The 13,636-nt window shown below is 42.7% G+C and overlaps 1 protein-coding gene and 1 non-coding gene across 6 annotated transcripts in view; one reads left to right on the top strand and one right to left on the bottom strand.

The window, feature by feature from the left end:
* Positions 1–13,636, bottom strand: part of LOC126473334 (leucine-rich repeat flightless-interacting protein 2) — a 217,200-nt gene that overhangs the window by 95,823 nt on the left and 107,741 nt on the right. The gene's annotated exons all lie outside the window — the stretch shown is intronic.
* On the top strand, positions 6,641–6,715 carry Trnat-ugu (transfer RNA threonine (anticodon UGU)). The gene has a single exon. It is a non-coding gene; the product is annotated as a tRNA-Thr (tRNA).

The raw sequence follows: 13,636 nt of genomic DNA on the forward strand, positions 1-13,636 counted from the left end.
ACAACTGGCACTAATACTTCAACTCCACTCAAAACATGGCATAAAGATGTAGCCAATTTGAGAGAATCATGTAGTAATTACTACACAGGCCGGTGATTTGCTGGAACAAATAACATATCGAGAACAGTCAGTCAGAACAATCCCGATATGCGGGTCCGAGAGGCCTTACGCTTTTATTGCATAGAGAGTGCGACAGCCCAAAAGAAAACTTGAAAGAGACTGCGATTTATCATCCATCTCATGTACGAGAACAGTCTGGGATAATACTTTAGTCTGTATTTTTTATATGGCATCCACTTCGCTGTGATTTTCCCTCAGTTCCTGCAAACTTACTTACATTCAAAAAGTAACTTGCTAATTTTATTAGTGAGATATATCACTAATAAATGATCACCTACTAACTGCAGTGAGATCACGATAGTATTCGAAATGAGCAATAACGCATTATGGGTAACAGCGGCCAGCATACAGAGAGCATTTGGACACTAGCGCTTTAGCTAAAAGTAAAGAACTCTCATTTAACTCATAAAGGCTATCACTTAACACTGATGGGCAATTACAGACACACATTTAACCTCTAGAGACCGATATTGAGCACTGCACTCAAGCTATTTTCAGGATGACGGCCGCCCGGGATTAGCCGAGCGGTCTGGGGCGCTGCAGTCATGGACTGTGCGGCTGGTCCCGGCGGAGGTTCGAATGCTCCCTCGGGCATGGTGACCTTAGCAGTTTAAAGTCCGATAAGATTTCACTCACATTTGAACTTTTTTTTTCAGGATGACGAACTGAGCAGGAAAAAGTGATGCGAATAAGAGGGGTAGGTGAAATTAGCGGGTTTGCCAGCACACTGACCATACAGTACCAGAGCTACCCTAATGAGATAAACTAATTCTTGAAACTAGAAAGAATAAGCAAGAGCACTTCCATTTCCTGTACGTTGCTGTCGTTAAGGTTCTGAGCTAGTTTCACATATCGAGGTTGCACGATGGTTAAGACACTGACCTATAATCCGGAAGCGGCACTGTTCACATTCTTTTTCGAATTTGGTAATTTTAAGTTTTCTGCGGTTTCCATTAATTGCTCCACACAAATACCGAAAAGTTCTTTCAAGAACGCTACGCCCAACTCCCATGCTTTACTGGACACATTGCCCTGCCACCATTGATGTGAGCTCAATTAATAACTTTATTCTATTCAGAAAATTCTCAAACCGCACTACTGAACCAGAAATCAAACGCCACTTGCCGTCTCTACTTAGCTGACTACTGACATGTAAATGTCCATGAATCCGTGATGAGAAAGTCGCAAATTCTAGTTGAAAAGAACCACAGCCTACACTCGTAAAATATGAACAAATTAATTTCTACATCAGCGCTTAATCGCTTTAAACTGTATCTCCCAACGTTAAATGGCTGGGTCAGTCAGTTCACAGGTCGGAGATACGTAAGGGTAAATCCCCCGCAATAGGACCGTCGTAGTAAAGTACCTTCAGATTGAGGGCAGCAGCTTTAGTTTCATCAAACCAAGCATGGCCCTTTGTTCAATCATAGCGGCCTTCTAGCTACACCATGGCCAAAATAAAACTAGTAGGCAACGGCGAACCAAACGTCAATCTTAATGCGGTACAACCGCTGTTTAACGTACTGACGAGGCATTTCTGTACATAACGGCGCGTAGGTCTCTCGTTACAAATACTGTACTTGAGATTTTCTGATGATATAGAAGTGTTAGCAATAAAAAGTTCTACGTAAGCGAATTTAAAGGCTATAGGACAATACCTTTATCAGTCGTTTTACAAAGGCTGTAATTAGAGTCATACTAAGCAGAACTGAAAATAAAACTGACGAATATACTGGAGAAGATCATTTTGGATTCAGAAAAGGTGAATAAACGAGATGTGTTATAGGCTGTCTGGGGATGCTTGCCGGCCTGGGTGGCCGAGCGGTTCTAGGCGCTACAGTCTGGAACCACGAGACCGCTTCGGTCGCAGGTTCGAATCCTGCCTCGGGCATGGATGTGTGTGATGTCCTTAGGTTAGTTAGGTTTAAGTAGTTCTAAGTTCTAGGGGACTGATGACCTCAGCAGTTAAGTCCCATAGTGCTCAGAGCCATTTTTTGGGGATGCTTGGAGAAAGAATGATACAAATTAACAAGGAAGTGTGTATTTGTTTTATCGATTGGAAGAAGGCATTTGATAGAGTCAACTAAAATATACTGGGGAAAGTTTTAAAATATGTTGGAGTAGACCGGAAAGGTTAATAAAGGAGATGTACGCCAAGCAAAAAGTGACAGAGATGAGCACTGGAATGAGTGTAAAAGAAGGAAACTCACTGTCACCGAAGTTTTTCAACATATATGGAGAAGCAATGGTAGGTAGGACCATAAAAGACGAAACAGATATTGCAGTTACAGGAGAAATAATGCAGACTATAAAATACGCATATGATCAAGCAGTACTGGCAGAATCAGAAGGGGAACTACAGAAGAAGTTGAGTGTCACAAGAAGGGAGCGAGGAGTATGGAATGAAGAAAAATACAGTAATAACAAAAATGATGAGAATAAACAACAAGGAAGCGCCAGTTAACATATTCTTCGACGGAAAAAGGATAGAATAAGTAAAATCCTTTCTCTACCTAGGAAGACTAATGACATGGAACGGAAGCCGTACAGAAGAAACATGGAGGAAATATTTACAGGAATTACAGCATTTGAAAAGGTGAAGCAATTACTAGAAACAGGCTACAAGAATTCCAGTGGAGTTGAGGAAAAGAATTGCTATATGTTATGTTTGGAGTGTGGTGTTGTACAGCACTGAAACGTGGACAGTTAAAAAAAGAAAGAAGAAAGATACGAGTAGAAAGGTTTGAAAAGTGGCTATGAAGAAGAATACTTAAGGTGGCATGGACTGACAGACTTGAATGAGGAAGTAATTTCGAAAAGAGAGGAAGAAATAAGTTTTTTGGAAGCGATCAGGAAGAGGATAAGAATCGTGGCTGGGACATATATTGCACGGAAATTGTCTGCAACAAAGGATTATAGAGGGAAAAAGTTGAAGGAATGAGAGGAAGATATAGAAAGAAAATTTCAGAAATGGATATTACAAGAGGACGAACATACAAACAGCTGAAGGATAAGGTCCAAAAGAGGACACGATGAAACCTGTCACAAGCCAAATACAATAAAGAAAAAGAGGGAGGGGGACAGTATTAGCCTCATCTGAACAGTCTCCATAAGGTCGCAGGAGGCATGAACAAGATATTTTCAGAAAGATATAATACGAAAATTAATTAGAAGAAAACCGTAGGTAAGACCCAACCATAGCAAACCTACGCCTCGATGGGAGAGAATCTGAAGCAGGTCGCTATTTTTAATACCTAGGTAGCAAAATAACAGAGGTTGGTACTGCATGCAAAGAGATTAAATGCAGAATTGTGCAAGGTAAAAAATAACATGCAACAAAAACAGGACGCTTTCAACATCAAAAAAATTAGTCTGAACACGAGGAAACAGCATGTACAAATTATTGTTTGGAACTTTGTTCTATATCGGTCGGAGACATGGACGGTAGGGAGACAAAAAGGAAAGGACACAGGCTTTTGAGGCACGGTGTTGCAGAAGAATCCTAAAAGCCATCATGAAGAGAGAGGGGGGGGGGGGGGGGGGGAAAGGGAGTGTGGGCACCTATACAGTATAGACATTGCCTCTTCTTTCAGAAATTAAAAGAAGGGAACATGTGTGGTAAGGATGCTCGTGAAAGACAAGGTCTGAAATTGACAACATACTGGTCTGAAATTGACAACATACTCTGAACTGAAGGGAATTGTAAGAGATAAGGAAGCGCGGAGAACAAGAATTGCTGTTGGCCAGTCTATTGATTGAGAACAAAACAATGGTGCTTGTTCTGTGAGTTAACACACCTGCACAGGCAGAAGCATGCCTGAACTGAAGAAGGGATCGACTTGTCTCGAAATCACTTCACTTAAATACAGCCAGCAGAAATCAATCCGTGCAGGATGGTTTCTAAGCTTTAACGCACGTAAAATAGGAAAATTTTCATGATCAAGATGGTCTATTTTAGTAACGTTTTGACACGACTACCTTTAGTCTCCCAGTTGTAGTCATCCGGGGTTATGATTTTGTTAGACTTTTCTGCAAATTATCGCTTACTTGACCAACACTTTCTGGTGTTTAAGACTCTGATCATTATATCACGCTGTTCATTGTCGAACGCGTTTTATTTTGTCCACTGCAAGTTTACGTAGGTCATCGCCACCAAATCTTGCAACGCAAGGCTAGACCATCACCAAGTCTCTCCACGCATCCTTTCCGAAGTAGATGCATGGAAAAGAATCTTAAGTAATGTCTCACACTCACTCTGCGCACTTATTATATCTTTACTCTAATGGACACCCTGGAGCATAATTCCAACTTTAGAAAAAGAATAAATGGCGAAAACTAGCCACCATCCGCAGGACGAGCCCCTCCCGTCCACGTTAGCCAATTAGAGACTTGGTTACAGATTGACTGGCTTTTGTCTCTGAAATGAAAACCATTATGAACGATGCCACCACTTACGTGTTAACTGCAACTCTTTGTTTGATGGAGCTGCCGACTGGCATGACTTCTCGCAATTATAATTTGGGTACTGACTTCAAGAAAGTTCTACTGGAGTCACGGGCAACATTTCAGCCGCCTCTGTAGCAGAGGCGGCTAGTGCACGTTTGTGCTGTGGCGCTCAACTCGGAGGTAGCGAATCCGGTTCCTGATTGTGGAAAAAAAAAATCCGCCATCGGCAACGGGAGGGCAGGTGGCAGCGTACCGTTCATTATCACCGGATTATGTGTCAGTGTTTGGTTAAATCCTAAACATCTCCACAGTGGCTCACATCACAACTGCTGCTGATTCGTCCGTCAGATTGGGTCGTTAAGCTCGGCGGCTCCATAGCTGCTATTCGCCTTCCACCCTCTCGCTCCTTCCCCACCGTCACCAACAAAAACACGAAGCATTCATCATACTGCCTTATACTCGACACATACACTGCAGACACAAACTTACGCTTCGCGAAGGTGTCATTGAGCGCAAGGACATGGCGCTCTGGGGTCCTCCAGCCATCAACGCCACACCTCTTTAATTAAGGGCAACCCTCTTGACACTTCACGGCAGTCCAGAAATCTCCACGAGCGTTCGTGGGTGCAGGCATTCTGCTGGAGAAGTAACTGAGAAAAACAACTATCCGCTGATGTTTGCCGACAGGGGGAAGCAACCGACCGCAGGAAAAGGGTGAAAACGTCCTTCCACGCCTAAAGCAGCAGAGCTCACACTGGGAGGGGAGGGGGAGGTGGAGGGGGACGGGGGGGGGGGGGGGGGGGGACAATACGCCAATACTGTGGCGAACGGAAATCCAGACCAGAATATATAGGTGCTCAAAAAAGTTTGAAAAGCTTGCAGGGTTGGTTGCAGGCTATACTTGGTATATAAAAAAAAAAAAAATCAATACGATGTGCATTTCCCGAGTTATTTAGAATTGAAGTTAGCCAGTCAGGTCGCTGCGTGCGCAAATTCAAGCTCTTATATGCGCTAAAATGCGGCAATGCGGAAACATCCGTGGGCCCGTGAATTACCACTTGTTGAAATGCTGTTACCAGTTAAAATGTGCCTTTTTTCGGACGTGATAAATTTAATATAGGTGACCAAAATCTATCTTTGTTCAGTTTGAGGAAAACATGGAAGAACATGTTTGGTGACACCGCCACTGGCAGGCTGCTTCAATTTGCGCGGTTCTAGGCTTCAGTCTAGAACCACGCGACTGCTACGATCGCAAGTTCGAATCCTGCCTCGGGCATGGATGTGTGTGATGTCCTTCGGTTAGTTAGGTTTAAGTTGTTCTAAGTTCTAGGGGACTAATGACCTCAGATGTTAAGTCCCATAGTGCTCAGAGCCATTTTGAATTTGAGCGAGGCGACCTGACGGGCTTACTTCAGTGTTAATTAACTCGGAAATGTATCGGATGTTTTTCTTTACAATTATTTCTCAGCACAACCTCCCGTGCAACACCTCTCCAAGCTTTTCAAACTGTTTCTGACCACCATTTATAATGTCGTTCTCTCCCGTAAGGAAGTGACCTTGTAGATCGGTTCCATCTCTATAAAAAAAAAACTCCATCATGCGGTTTGTTGCGAATAATATGGGCGCTCTCAAAAGGAATTGTCGCATTTATTAACACAAGGAATTGTTACAACGAAATGAATACCCCTAGCTGCATACAGGCGTTGATATACGTCAACGGGGACAGTTGAAAATGTGTACCCTGACCGGGACTCGAAACCGGGATCTCCTGCTTACATGGCAGACGCTCTATCCATCTGAGCCACCAAGGACACAGAGGATAGTGCGACTGCAGGGACTTATCTCTGGCACGCCTCCCGTGAGACCCACATTTCCAACTTAATGTCCCGCACTATATTCATAGTTCCCCTGCCCATTATACTCATTACGCGCGGCTTTTTGCCGATTCCCGTAAGAGTTCGGGCACTGTTTGTGCATCCGCACGGAATAAGATGGTCAAATGGCCGGTGAGCCTTAACTATATGAAGATGGTATCTGTTCTTTCGGAGGTGTCCATGCAGTCGCAGTCCTCTGTGTCCTCGGTGGCTCAGATGGTCAGAGCGTCTGCCATGTAAGCAGGAGATCCCGGTTTCGAGTCCCGGTCGGGACACACATTTTCAACTGTCCCTGTTGACGTACATCAACGCCTGTATGCAACTAGGGATATTCATTTCATTGCAATTTCATTCTAACGAGACATGGTCACCGATGGTATCTGTTCCTTCGGACATGTCAGAAAGAACAGATACCATCTTCATATATATACGGAATTGTTTTGAATAATACTTCCTTAACTATTGTATACAAAAGTGTGCACTATTCTGAAGCGTTCATTATCAAAAGACTTACAGCAGAACCGATTTATTTGAGTGCTACATGTCACATTTTCAAATTTACGTGGAGAGCCTTTCTTCCAGCAAACTCCTATTGCAGCACTGCACAATAACGGATTATTTATAGTATATACCAGGGATCGGCAGCCTCTTAGCTCCCTCTGTTTAGGTCGTCAAAACGTGAATATCTTCTGAGCTACTTATGTTTGCAACTTAACATTTCAAAGGACTAAGAATAAATTAGAAAGTAACAACTTTTTTGTTTTGCTATTAACACTGACAGAAATTAATTTGAAGCTTAACATATGTAGCAAATTGCAAAAAAGGAACAAACTGAATTTTTTATACGCACAAATTTATTTTAGAAGAAAAAAATTTCAAACGATATACATATTTCTAGCTATCCAGAAGAGATAATTTACATGATCACGCCATAATTATTGAAACTTAGGATAAAGAAAACGACCGCAAAACTAAAGCTTGGAGGGAACGTTTCTTCGCTTTCCACATCACATTGCTTCGCGATCGCGTAACTCTGTAGATATTCTTTCGATCTGGTATTACCTGAGCACTGTCTAACATACAATACGATTCTGAGTTGAATCACATAAACAATTCAGTATATATTAAAATTTGATAAAAAAGAGGATGAAAGCTATTTACATGACAACGTAAACGATTCGTGTTGTTTTTTAGCATGATGCTATATCAATACATGGGGCACATAGCTCTTTGAAGTGTTTTCTTCCTGGAAATATTAATGCCAATGATGCAGCAAAATCTTCTATACATAACAAGATAAATTCACAGAAAAGTTAGGCAAAACGACCAAATTAAGAGCCACGACACGTGTTAGAATCACGCTATATTAACAGCTCATTTGCGCATGATCTCGCAATGCGCCTTAATTATGTCTTCGAAAAACAGCTGAAGCAGAACGAATTATGAAAATAATTGAAATAGTCCATTAAGAGAGCGAAAATATTTGAAATAGCTCATTAGGAGCGGCAAAATCTAGCCACGCGTGACTATAATCTGAGCCAAAGCGCGGTTTGGGGTCCAAGTAAAGTGCCGCTCCTGAATGAGGTGTATATTTCTAAAAATGTATTTTCTTGTGCGAAAAATGCACAAAATATGTGCTCGTTCGTTCGACGTATCACGAAAAATCCAGTGATGGCTCTGCTGGCCGCACGAAATGGTGCCGCTTGCCGCTTGTGGACTGCGGGTTGCCGACCACTGGACGAAAGTATGGAAGCACCACAGGCACGAAACATTACCACGCCTAATGTGGCGCAGGAAAATTTTCTGTACTCAAAACAGCTTCCTATTTTCTCAGAATGGTATGGTCCTGTACGGTTTCCAAGGGAATCTTGTACCATGCTTCCTGCAAAATTCTGTCAAATTCAGGTAACGATGATGCAGCTGGATAGCAATCACGCACCCTTCTCTCCAATGTAGACCACAAAGACTCAATAATAAAGAGATGATGGCCAGGGGAGATGCCACAGTCTTTCGACGTGCTCACAAAACCACTTCTGGACAATACTAGCTATGCGAACAGGGACTCTGTCGTCTGTGAACACGGCATCACCACACCATCGGGGAACAAACACTGTACCTTAGGATGGACTTCATCGGCCAAAATGATTACATAATTGTAGGCAGGAATCCGACCTTGCAGGGTAACCATCGGTTCGATGGAAATACTGATATGGTTGCTGAAATCATCACCGAACCCTGGTAATTTTTCGCTGACAGATTGGAAACAGTATTAAAGAAGACTCATCCAATCCAACGGCTTTCTTCCATTGCTGCATAGTCCAGGTTTTACGGCTTGCATCACTGATGAGTGGTTTTGGAATTCCAGCTCGTCTTGCAGTTCTCAGCTTATGGAGCTCCCTTCGTGTTGTTTTGGTGTTGACACTGTTAGCGAGTGCGACATTAGTTCTGCAACTACTTTTGGTAACTGTCGTCCTTTTTTTCTTTTTTTTGTTAATCCAACTGGATCACTCAATAGACACTTTCGTCCGGGTTGTGACTTAGCACACGATGTTTTTCCTCTTTCCCTGAATGCGGTATAAATCTTTGATACGAAGCGTCTTGATGTATCATAACACTTCAGCTACCATGCAGTACCTTGGTTACACAAGCACCCACCACGAGGGCACCAACAATTTGTTCACGTTCGAAATGACTTAGATCCAACATAACGCGCTCACAACTACACAGAACACCGTTCTGATCACGACTGACATTTCCAACGTACGAGCACATTGCAATACTGCCGTTCGTGGCCAAATAAAAAGCGCCACCTGCAGGCTTGGCTAGCATCTGCATTAATGTTCAAGCACTCATTTCCCGCGGTGTTTCCATATTTTCATCCTACCCCTGCAAGGCCATTGGTCCAAATATCAGTCAATGCCTTAAAAGAGAAGACAGGCCGCTTTGAAATGATGTCCATGACGTAGAACTGTTAGCGAGTGCGACATTAGTTCAACTACTTTTGGCAACTGTCGTCTTTTTTTTTCTTTTTTTGGTTAATCCAACTGGGTCACTCAATAGACACTTTCGTCCGGGTTGTGACTTAGCACATGATGGTCTGAGCCTCTACTGCTGAACCAAGTTATAGCAGTGAAGTTGTCTGTATGTGCCAATCGGTTGTATGGAATCGGCTCAGTGAGATGGGTCGACAAGGTGACGCGACAGAAAGTAATTAAATTGTTTCTCTCCGTGGTCGTTACCACGCCATGAACAAAACTGGCCGATTTATTGTTGTATGAACGTAGACTGTCCAACGTGTCTATACGGAACGGTGTACCATCCGCAGCCATGTAACACCGCCTGGGAACAGTGGTCGTAAAAATATCCTACCCGTCAGGCACCGGAGACGTGTCACACCTTGTCAATGACACTTGGTTTCAAAACTGACAGAACCAGTTATCGAGCAAACATTGCGACAGGAAATGAATGCAATGGATGCTTGGAGTCGGGCATCTCGCAAAGAGCCGTTGCTCACAGCAGCAGAAAGTTACACGTCTCCAGTCGTTCGAACAACACAAACTGGGCAGTAGCTGCTGGAGTAGCTATTTCGCCTCTTTCCAAATGATGCTAGGTGTCGAGTGCAGAGACGGCCAGTACTCGGTGTATGGACGGTGAAGTACAAGTCTTCTGTGATGTTCTTCGGCGTGTTTCTCGTAACATAACTTGGTCACACTTACTCAACAGGAATCAGGATGTTTATTTAAACATTTTCCGTAACCAAGAGTTGCCTTTTCTTCTACATATTCATGAAGAATCTGCTGCAGACCCTCCCGTCTTCCACGATGACAACAGCCAACCGTGTTCAACGGGCTGCAAGCATACATTTCTAGTTTGAAGAATACACCGTCATCGTATCGGACCTCACTGCTGCTAAATCATCCGATCTTATTCCCACAGAAAATGTCTGGGGCTATTTGGAACAGCGAGGTACGTAGGAACAAATAATCCCGCAATTGGATAGCTCTGTAGGATCTAATCATTCTTGAGCGGCTTCATCTGGATATGCCGTACATCAAGAAACTTGTGGGCTCTTCCTCGCCGAATTGTGGCCATTATCAAGGCTAGGGACGGTGTTACAGGGCATTAGCTTTATGACGCCTTGGGAGACCACTATTTTTTTCTCCGGTGTGCTCACTACTATACATGTGTGTGCTATTATTTTCATACTCTTTTTTAATTCAAATTCTCTTCATTCACATCAATAAGGTGTGACGACCAACGATCCGTTCTTTCAGTGCGGATGCACACCAAGCCCTATTTCTTGCAAGGATCTGAAATGGCGAGTGAGGAGTTCACGGGTAGGCGACACTATACTAGTAGTGTGCAACAGGCTGGGAATTTGAGTCGGATGGGAAGCGCGCTCGGGTGGCCGAGGTGGTTAAGGCAGCTACCCTTCTATGTATACGTTCAATACCTTCTGTTAGTCCTCTCTGGTACGGATTATACGTTCAATATCTTCTGTTAGTCCTACCTGGTACGGATTCCACACACTTGAGCAATATTCTAGAACCGGTCGCATGAGTGATTTGTAAGCAATCTCCTTTGTACACTGATTGCACTTCCCAAATATTCTACCAATACACCGAAGTCCACTGTCTGCTTTACCCGCGACTGAACCTATGTGATCATTCCATTTCATATCCCTACGGAGTGTTACACCCAGGTATTTATACGAGCTGGAGGATTCCAACAATAACTTCTTGCAATTATACCTGTAGACATAGGATACTACGTTTTTTCGTTTTGTGAAGCCGTGGTAGGGTACAAAATTCCACCTACTACTATCGATACAAACATACATACATTAATCCTTGTTCCATAGATCATGAATACGGCATTTCGTAATGATGTGGAAAGTATCACTTTAAAATGAGTTTTCTTTACACAAAATAATTAATTAATCAATATATTTATTTACAGTAACTACTTCATATCTAAGAATTCATCTATTGAGTAGAAGGAGTTGTCATTCAGAAATTCTTTTAAATTGCTTTTAAATGTTCGTTGGCTATCTGTCAGACTTTTAATACTGTTTGGCAAATGACCAAAGATTTTTGTGGCAGCAAAGTTCACCCCTTTCTGGGCCAAAGCAAGATTTAATCCAGAATAGTGAATATCATCCTTTCTTCTAGTGTTGTAGCTATGCACTTCGCTGTTATTTTTGAATTGGGATGGGTTATTCATGACAAATTTCATAAGTGAATATACGTATTGCGAAGGTACTGTGAGTATCCCGAGTTCCTAAAATAAATGTCTGCAAGGTGATTTTGGGTGTGCTCCAGCTATTATTCTGATTACACGCTTTTGTGCAGTGAATACTTTCTTTCTTAATGACGAATTGTCCCAAAATATGATGCCATATGAAAGCAGTGAATGAAAATAGGCATCATAGGCTAATTTACTGATTGTTTATCACCAAAATTTGCAATAACCCTAATAGCATAAGTAGCTGAACCTAACCCATTTCAACAGATCATCAATGTACACACCCACAAATTTTGCGTATTCTACCTTAGCAACAGACTTCCGTTCACAGTCTATACTTATCAATGGTGTTATGCCATCAACTGTACAGAATTATATAAACTGTGTTTTCTCAGAATTTAGTGAGAGTCCATTTGCAGAGAACCACTTAATAATTTTCTGAAAGACATTTGCAATATTCTCAGCTGACTCTTACTTCTTCAGTGTGATTACTATACTTGTAGCATCAGCAAAAAGAACTAGCTTTGCATCTTCATGAATCCAGATTGGCAAGTCGTTAATATATATCAAGAACAATAAGGGACCCAAGACTGAACCCTGTGGGACACCATTCTTGATACCTCCACAGCTAGAGGACACTGCTGGTTTTTGCAGGCTATCTGTACTGTTAATTTCGACCTTCTGCATTCTTCCATTTAAGTATAAATTAAACCATTTGTGCACTGTCCCATTCATACCACTATACTTAGGCTTATCTATAAGAATTTCATGATTCACACAATCCAAAGCCTTTGAGAGATAACAAAATATCCCAATGGGTGATGTTCGGTTATTCAATACATTTAATATTTGATCAGTGAAGGCATATATAGCATTTTATGTTGAAAAGACTTTCTGAAAACGAAATTGACATTTTGTTAGTACTTCATTTTTACAGATATGTGATGCTACTCTTGAGCACATTACTTTTTCAAGAATTTTGAATAAAGCTGTCAGAAGTGAGATTGGGCGGTAGTTGTTAGCAACAGACCTATTCCCTTTTTTATGTAATGGTTTAACAATAGCGTATTTCAGTCTATCTGGATAAATGCCCTGTCTCAGTGAGCTACTACATATGTGGCCGAGAATCCTCTTATTTGTTGGGAACAAGCTTTCAGTACTCTGTTGGAAATGCCATCACTTCATTTCGATGCCCAAATGCGGCTAATGCCACTAAAAACCTCTAAATCAAATTTTCTTATCGCGTTTCTGTTAATTCGTTCCATGACCAAGTGGCTGTTGTTCACACTGTCAAATGGAACCTGGTAATTTTACAGAAATGTGACATACGAGCGGGTGGTGACAGTTGCCGTACTTAGGGAAACACCCGAGGACTGTGGGTACGCGGGGCGTTAGAACGGCGGCCAGTGCACGGCACGCATTGCGGCGCGTCGGTACATTAGCGGGGCGGCGAGGCGTGCCAGTAGCGGCCGTGATGCGTGGGTGGCCGGCGCAGGTGTGAGGGGGGGAGGGGTGTGTAAGGGCTGGGTGCTGCCGTCATATCCGCGTGAATCACCCGCACACGCCTCGGCTGGTTTACACCAGCCGCGAAGGAAGACACACGCGTTTCGATTCACACCTGTCCTGCTGTTCACTAACTCTCCCCCACGTTACACTCACCTATACCACCAATTTCAAACTTCTTTATCGTCAATATTCTGACTTTTCAGATGCTGCCCATCACGGTTTCGTCGCTTATGCCAACTCTCCACCTCAGGGTAACACCTCCACGGAACGTCTTGAATTATTTGTTGTATACAGTCCAATCTCCGGCTTTCTGTACAATTCTTGCCCTCTATGGCTCCTTACAGTACCATGCAATTAGCCTTCTATCACCCTATCTCTCGGTCTAGTTAATGGTTTCCACACATTCTTTTTCTCGCAGATTCTGCGCACGATCTCCTCGTTTTTTA

Source organism: Schistocerca serialis, chromosome 4 (assembly GCF_023864345.2).
Source record: "Schistocerca serialis cubense isolate TAMUIC-IGC-003099 chromosome 4, iqSchSeri2.2, whole genome shotgun sequence".
Lineage (NCBI taxonomy): Eukaryota > Metazoa > Arthropoda > Insecta > Orthoptera > Acrididae > Schistocerca > Schistocerca serialis.